Source organism: Centrocercus urophasianus, unplaced genomic scaffold, assembly GCF_019232065.1.
Source record: "Centrocercus urophasianus isolate 14NV4802_14NV808 unplaced genomic scaffold, USGS_Curo_1.0 seq_24, whole genome shotgun sequence".
NCBI lineage: Eukaryota > Metazoa > Chordata > Aves > Galliformes > Phasianidae > Centrocercus > Centrocercus urophasianus.
Genome location: NW_024884800.1, coordinates 15,386,714 through 15,394,731, shown reverse-complemented (window position 1 = coordinate 15,394,731; position 8,018 = coordinate 15,386,714). Strand labels below are relative to the sequence as shown.

Here is an 8,018-nt window from a genome sequence, read left to right as displayed (position 1 = left end):
AAATACAAGGAGCTAATAAAAGGAGCTAATCTATCTCACCTGAAATAGAACGTTTGGTTATTGGTGCAAACCGGGTTATGCTGCCTTGCCTAAGCAGACGGTTTGTTACCTAACCTTGATCCAAGTCATGTGAGAGCCTGAAGGAGCTGCGTCTAGCTTACAGCCTGCAACTTCCGCCATGTGGACTAGACGAGAGTACTTGGTAAGAGGCTGACCTGTTCTGTTTAGAACTGTTACAAAACTGAACCCGAGCAGGAAAGGTGATTTGGGTGTTGTAACCATGTAACCTCCTCAAGAGACAATCATAGAAGTAGGTGACAAACAGTAACTTCAAAACTGAAAGAAAAACATTATCCAGTTTCTTTGCAAATTAATACAATGTGCTTCACTTTAAAGCTTCTTAGTGCTTCTAAAAGGTATACTGTATATCTGGGACTTTTAAAAATCAGATATGAAAGAGCACCATAGTGCTACACTGAAGTTGAATTCTTTGGGAACATTACAAGGTTAAGAGCCTGCTGGCCAATGTGACAAGACTGCTCTGTAGGTTTAAGGGTTGTGTTTTACAATCAGAGTCCTATTCAGACTAAGTGCAAGAAAATAATTAGCATAGTCATCAAATTTTGACAGCTTGAATTGGTAAGATTTCCTTTAATTACTTTGATTTTTCAGTATCTTAAAGGAGCAGACACTGATACTGAGCAGAGTATTTAAAGAGAGAGAAATGAAGGATGCAAATAAATGGCATAGAGGCACAGGCCCTTTGGAAGAAAGCTGGTAGCAGGACAGAGGTGCCTGAAGTTGGTTTCTTAAAGAGCTGCCTGGAATCAAGAGCTGTGGAGGAAAGTCAGGTACCAATATTTGGTTGCTTTCTTGTACTGGTTACTACGTAGAATCTTATTTCCATTTTGCTGACAATAGCAGAGCTATTTGCTGCTCTGTCTATGTGAGAGACTTACAAGAGTTTTTAATATATTCTGGAACATTTTATTTAAAAAATATGGAAATTGCAACCCCATTTAAGAATACCAGAACAAAACAAGAAAAAAATCAAAGTTTTTGTGATACCTTTAGCTTCCTCTCAGTGCCTTGAAATATGGAGCCCAAAACAACATACTGATTTATCCTACAGATTGCTGTAGCTGGTATCTGCACAGATGCTGAGCCTCCAAACTGATTTTTAACTTGTTTTGGGCTTAATGCACAGCCCCATAGCCTAGCAGTAATGTCATTGATTGCTGAGGATTTGATTTTATTTGAATTCAGCTTTGTTTTTTAAAACTTCTTTTAATGTTGCATAAGTAGTTTTGACCACGATGAAAACCCAAATGCATATTTTGGTTAGCTGTATGCGTGGCCTGGAGCTACAGGACAAATAGTTTGAAGCTTTGAAAGCGTTTTTGTTAACCGAGGATGTGGGTTTTTAAAGTCAGCTTTCATATTGATTTTTATTAAAATTAACAAATGAAATATAATAGGCTATTAGAAATGAAAACACTTGGATGAGATGTTAATGCAAACACTTGACTACTGCATTTGTGGAAGACTTCAAGCTGAAGTGTTGTATATTAGAATTAAATTGAACAAGATGGAACACAATTTGCTGACCATCAGATTTAGTAACTACTCAGAAGAGAATCTGCCCTGCCTCTCAAAGCATGGGAGCTGTAGTGCATCATGTGCAAGGCCTACCCTAAAAGGCCACAGAGTGAAGAGCGTGCAGATCTGCCTGGCTTTAGCAGTGCTTTTCTGTGGAGGTAGATAAGTGACCAAGTTGTTGAACAGTGTTCTTCTTATACCTTCCACCTGGTGCAAGATTGACTCCTGCCAGCAAGAAGGCTGGGTGCCCCAGGCAGCGTGTGACAGTGTCTCCTGTGCTGGCCTTACCTCCAGGAGCTGCTTTGAGAAGAGTGCTGGCTGCCTTCTCCATACCGCCACTGGTCTGGTGAGATTGCTCTCATTCCTCATGGAACTCAACCATGAGTTAATACTCAACCTGCCCTCACCCCCTTTTAGTTTTGTGTTCTGTGTGACTGAGTTTTGCTGAGTGGCTGGGAAATCTGATGAGGAAGAGCTCTCCTCGCTGTGCCTTCACACTGCTTTGGGATGCTGACAGTACCTCTGTCTCTATGAGCCACTGCTGGGCAGCTTCAAGGGATGTGCTGATGCTGCTGTAGAGAAATTACCGAGCCGTAACTGTGAAGTGGCTCTCTGTGAGGAGGCCAGTGACCTGTGATTATACACAGAAACTGAATTTCAGCAGTTTTATCCTCAATTTCTTTAACCAGGACTCCATTTTTAAGCAATAGTGATGTCAACGTTACACTGAATTACAAATGTTGATTCAGAGAATAACAGCTCTGTGACTGACAGAGCACAAAAACTCACTTTTTTTCCTGGGGCAGGGAAGAAGACAGTACATTACCAGTGATAAATTGCTTGGCTAAGCAAAACCCTTGAGAAAATTTGGAAGAAAATGCTATTAATTTTGTTGCAGGTATCTGCTACTGCAGGATGGGTGAAAACTACTTAGTTGCCTTTGGATGATTACTAATTGTGTAACTTACTTTTGCATAGCACGATGAGATTCATCACTTAAAGCAAATGGTTATCTTCTAGAAGTAGTTATCTTCTAGAAGTTATCTTCTCAATACGGGCTTTTCAAAGGCAGGTGTCAAGCTGTGGCAGTCTCTTGGAACTCTTGCATAAGAGAGTTGAGTTTCTGAATCCAGGACTGGCTTTACCTCCTTTTCCAGTACCCGACCCTGATAGCGTTACATGGGAGAGCCAATGGGATCTGCTGTCCTCAGTGCTTAGTGTTCCCAGAAGGCCCTGTGGAGGGAGAAGCCCTTCAGCTGCTGCTGTTGAGGCTGGCAGTACTTCTGTAACCCTGTTAAAGGAAGTTGCATTCTGAAAGAGTATTTTTATCTTAACCGTTTTGAACATCTGTGCAAGCTGCCAAGATGTCACGAACGAACTGCTGCACTGCCTGCTACTTGTCATGCATCGCTTTGTTAGAAGAAAATCTCAATTGCAGCTCAATGACGAGATCACACTTTGCTTTGTTTGTACCTTATGCTGTATCAGGGATTCAGGCAGCAAGAGCACCCTTGAGCCCCACACCGGATGGGAAGGACTTCCAGGAAGAAACCTTGAAGCTGGTTGATGATGAAAACTAAATGAAACGGTGACAAAGATACAGATAGAACTTTGGGAGTCTGCTAAGTCAGCCCAGAAAACCATGCAAGCTTATCTGAAGGAGTAATCTGCTCCTTAACCTTATCTGTCCTGTAGGCACCGACCCCCTTTGCACACGCTCCCACTGCAGCACTCCCCAAGCTCTGGCCTCAGCAGTTTGTGGGGAAAAGACAAGATAAACTGATCCACTGTCAATATCTAAAATGGGTGTTTGCCTGAAAAGACAGGAGGGAGCTGACTCGTTTATTTGATGGATCATTTTCTTCAAAGCTTGCTGATGACAATTTAAAGATAAATATATTTGACTTCACTTGTTTATCATCGTTTTGCTCTGTGATTTTGGGCAGAGCTTAAGCTGCAGAACAATGTCCCAGTTCTACTCACCTAACCACAAGCCAGCTGCCTTCCTTCTCATCTCAGGTAAAGCCCAGTTCTGTGTCACCATCTCAGAGAGGCCTGTGGTTCTACAAAGCTGAGCAGCTGAGAGCTGCTGTGTGCTGCATGCTCCTGGGAGCAGAGCAGCCCTGTGTTCACAGTACTGTGGGGTCTCTGCGCAGGTTTTACTGTCCCAACTCAAGGTGCCTCCTCACTCAGGGCTAGCTGCTGCTGTTAGGCCCACCTAACCTCATGGCAGCCATCGTCTGCTTCTCACTCCATCTTTTTGTTGTTGGACAGTCTGTTGTCTCCTGCCTCTCCATGTACACGTGCCTCTTCTGCAGGTCTTGTCACCAATGCTGCCATGGCGCCCAACTCACAAAGCACTGCCTGCCCCGTGGTCCCTTTGCTTGAGTGGAAGGCTTGCTTCTGACTCCTGGAGCCTCCTAGTAGATCCTGCCCTTGGCTCAGTGGAGGGCTGGAGTGGTAATGCTCACTGTCAGATCTGTAAGGCTGAAGTCATGCCTGCAGTGAAAGCAGCTCCTCTTAACCAGGAGAAGGGCTTTTCGTTATTTCCTCCCAATATTTAGTTTGGCTTTTACACAGTTTAATGATGAAAGCTTTAAAATGTGGCTATGGGGTTATTATCTCAAAGAAGGAGAACTAGCAGCAAGAACCCCCTCACCTCAAATATGGGAACGAGAGCAAGGCCCTGGCAAGCGAGTGGCACAGGCGGACAGCTGAGGGAAGAAATGGCAGGAAGGCATTTGTGCCATTAAAGCTTGATATGAATTAAAACTTGCTGGAGTTTTAATTCATATCTAGAACCAAGAGTGAAGCAAAGTGGAAAGTGACAAAGCTGTGAGCTGTGACTCCACACGCCTCTGTGGGTCTGAGAGCACACTGGGAAGAAATGGAATCCAAGAAAATTCAGAGCTGAGTAGGGTGGAAAAGACTGGTGAAAAGCAGGAGCAAAAAGGGTGATTTATGTGAACCACAAAAGGAAGAAGTTATTCACAGAACAGGGAAAGGCCTAAGGAGCTACTGATGTGAAATCTCTCTCTATGAGTTAAGGGAAAGTAACCCATTTCTTGGTCTTTATTTTAGTTTCTTATGTAATAGCTCATCTCCAAAAGGTTTCAGAGCAGATTTCCCTAGAGTGACTGAGTCAGTTTCAGAAACTGGAGAAAGAAAATTGGACTGGGAAGACTGCTTTTTGTCCCTGTCCCCAGCAAGACAGATAAAAATATGGCTGTAGCTTATTTAATACAGGTGATCAAGGTCACCACCTCTCCTTGCAATTAATCCAGTGCACCAATTCTGTTGTTTTTTTCCCTCTTCTTTTTGTTCCAACACTTATAAGCAAATCTTCAGAAAAGATAAAAGGAATGGTCAAGGGATGTGCTTTTTATTTATTTATTTTTAAAAATAGAGAAGAGGAAACAGAATTGCAGAGCAATTTCCTATTCTGTTGCTCTCAAAGAAAAGGGAGCAACATGAGCACGAGTCTCCTGCCTGGAGGAATGAATCAGCCATCTGGCAGCCTGAGGGTGTTCTGATCTGCCTGTGGAGCTCTGGCCATTAATCAGACACGGAACTGGTTCACTGTCTGCCCCTTCCTAGCGCTGTTTCTTAAATGGGTGACTGATCAAGAGCTCTCTTTGGATCCAGTGTTGTAACAATCCCTGTTGTAAAAGCCATTGTTAAATCATCTCTGAATTGGGCTCACTATCCGTAATGGTGGACTTTGAAGTCTTAAGAGTGACTGTTGTAAGAAAGGTGATGTCGTCCCATAAAGTTCTTTCTCCTCCCATCTTTCTCACAGCTCTTCTGTCAGATGCAAACCCTTTCTAGTGAGGTGAGAGCTGTAAAATGTCTCTATTTCCTTATGCTTGGATGGCGGATTTCGGAATTGTTATTTTATTGGAGAACATGCTGGAATGCTGAAGTTCTACACAGACCCTTCAGGATGTTCTTTGGTTCCTTCACAGGTTTTGAAAATGGGTCAAAACACATCTGGAACTGTCCTTAGAAAAGAGTAGTTATGTAGCAAGAAGGGCTTTTCAACACATCTCCCCTGTTGCTATAGGTGTTGGAAGGCTTGGGCTCAGGAGAATGATTTTCTTTTTGGGGAAAAAAAAGCAGAATGCAGAGCCTTTGAGGAGCCTTTTTTGTCTTTTGTCTTTCACAACAAATGTCGTGGTTCAGAACTTGTTCCGCTATTCTGTCTCCTGTACTCCTGTACACAGCTTGAGATTGTTGTGGTTGCTTTTCAGGTGTGTGTCATATAAACTGTTTTCTGTTTGCTTTCTTATCTCAGCGTGGCTCTGCAGGACGAATTCTTCCTGGGTGCAGCTGGGCGAAGAAAAACCCGATCTTCTGTCCTCCAGAACAGACAGGCACTTTCAGGGCCTTGAGGAGCTCCTGCACCTCCAGTTGTGCTGACTGAATTGTTTGTGTGGTTGTACTCTAAATAGCATCTGAGAAATGATCTGGTTTGCAGAAGGAGGAAAAAAAAAAAGAAAAGAAACCAACCTCTCTAGAAAGAAATGGCCCATCCCACCTCTCCGATGATGCAAGTTCTGCTTACGCAGTGTCTGCAGATGAATGGAGCAACTGGGAGGCTGTGGAAATCCTCCTGGTCTGTGTGCCCAGCGATTGGCATTGTGCTGCTGCACCTGGAGTCGGGTCTCTGGAGAGCTTCCACGAGCTGTTGTCACAAGTGCACAAAACCAACTGTCAGATGAGTCAGGACGTGCACAAGTGTTATGAATCTGAGCTTTTCAGGTCTGAGTCAGCTTTTGTACCTGCCACGGCGCTGTCAGCACTTGTGCATGCATTCCTTCCAAACCGCGCCCTAAGAATAATGTCACGTTTTCGTTGTTGAACACAATTACCTAAAAAAATCTCAGCTATGAGGTCGAGCATGTCAAATTGCAGCGTTTTCTCAACGCACCGCATACCTGACGTGTATCTGAGCGCTTGGGTTTTCCACACAGCTGACTGAGGCTGCCTGGAGCGCCCAGTGCTTCTCCAGCTCTTGCAGTAAAGTGTTTTAATCTTTGCAAAACGTTGGGTTTTAGTGTGAGTAGCCACTGCTGAAACCGTGCAGGCAAAGCCTTGGCTTTGGGAGCGTGCTGTTTATTCTCATGGAGGAGTCTGGCAGCTGTCAGAAGCTACCTTGGTGTGGGGACAACACAAATAGGCTCAGCTCCTTTTGATCTTTCTCCATGTGTAATTGAATACCATGTGTAATATATATATATACACGCTATGATTAAGTTTGGAACATACGTTTTTATTTGTATTTTTATTTTTTTAACAGTGTTTTATTCACAATTTCCACGCATATCTACAATCTGCATAGTGGCAGCTCACACTGCAGATAACAACTGCAGCCAAACCTGGAGCGCTGGCTTACGACTTGGGGCTCAGGATTCCCAAGTGCCCTAAAAGGAGACCTTTCTCCTGCCTTTCTTCACTCACGGTTTCTTTCCAACCTTTCCTACAGAAGTAATGCAGTGAGCACACAGCACGAGCACCGTGCTGGGCATTGCACAAGACAGGAAAAGAAATAGAACTTGTTTTTACTTCCAAATATAAGCACGTTTAAGTCCTTAGAGATGAAAAACACAAAAAAAGAAATCGCACGTTTTTACAGGTAAGCTCCAAGTTTTGAGAGCCCACAGGCGAGCGGCGGTGCTGTGGGGTGGAAGCAGGAGCTTGCGAGCTCAGCATTGCACAAGGCCGGGGAAAAAAAAAACAGAACACGAACTGAGTTGAGAGACGAACGCAGCACGTAGGTGCGCCGCGGCGAAGCGCCCCGTGTCGCCTGCGTGTGCGGAGCTCCGAGGGGCGGCGCCCGAGAAGAACCGTGCGGAGCGCAGCCTGGCCCGCGGACACGGCCGGCCCTCCCGGACGCCTTCCTCCCTCGCCCTTCGGTCACCCGATCCCACCCCGCGAACGAAGCCGGCGGCCGCGCCTCCTCCCGCGGCTCGGCCCCGCCCGGCGCTCTCCTCAGCGCGGCCCCGTGGCTCCGCGCCCGGACGAGCCGGGGAGCGGGCCGCGCACGCGCAGCGCCTTGTTTACCCCGCGCGGCGCCGCTCGCCGCGGCCGGCCGGCAGATGTCGCCCCACGCCCAGGAGAGCGGGCCGCGCCCGGCGGCCGCCAGGTGGCGCCTGCGGCCTCCATTCGCTCGCGAGCCGCCGAGCCGCGAACACCCCAAACAATCCCCGGCGCCGCCGCCAAATTAAATAACCTGCCCGCTCCCCGCCGGGCCCAGACCCCCCCGCCGGCACGTCTCCGGGCCGGGCCGGGCGCGCGAGCGGCGGCCGAGCCGGGAACGGAGGAGCGCGGCGCCGCGCCCGGGCCTCCTCGCCGCCCGCGCCGACGCTGGGCAAGGTAAGTTAGAAAATGGCGGCGAAGCTTCTGGAAGTTTGGAGGGG

The 8,018-nt window shown here is 46.6% G+C and overlaps 1 protein-coding gene and 1 long non-coding RNA gene across 2 annotated transcripts in view; both read left to right on the top strand.

Moving 5' to 3' along the window:
- Positions 1–242: 242 nt before the first annotated feature.
- On the top strand, positions 243–6,109 carry LOC122163580. Its single transcript, XR_006169992.1, has 2 exons — positions 243–851; positions 1,817–6,109. It is a non-coding gene; the product is annotated as an uncharacterized LOC122163580 (long non-coding RNA).
- Positions 6,110–7,953: 1,844 nt separating this feature from the next.
- Positions 7,954–8,018, top strand: part of STAG2 (stromal antigen 2) — a 70,068-nt gene continuing 70,003 nt past the window's right edge. Inside the window, exon 1 of the mRNA XM_042824792.1 lies at positions 7,954–7,974. The gene's annotated coding sequence lies outside the window, so the exon portion shown is untranslated. The remainder of the gene's footprint in view (positions 7,975–8,018) is intronic.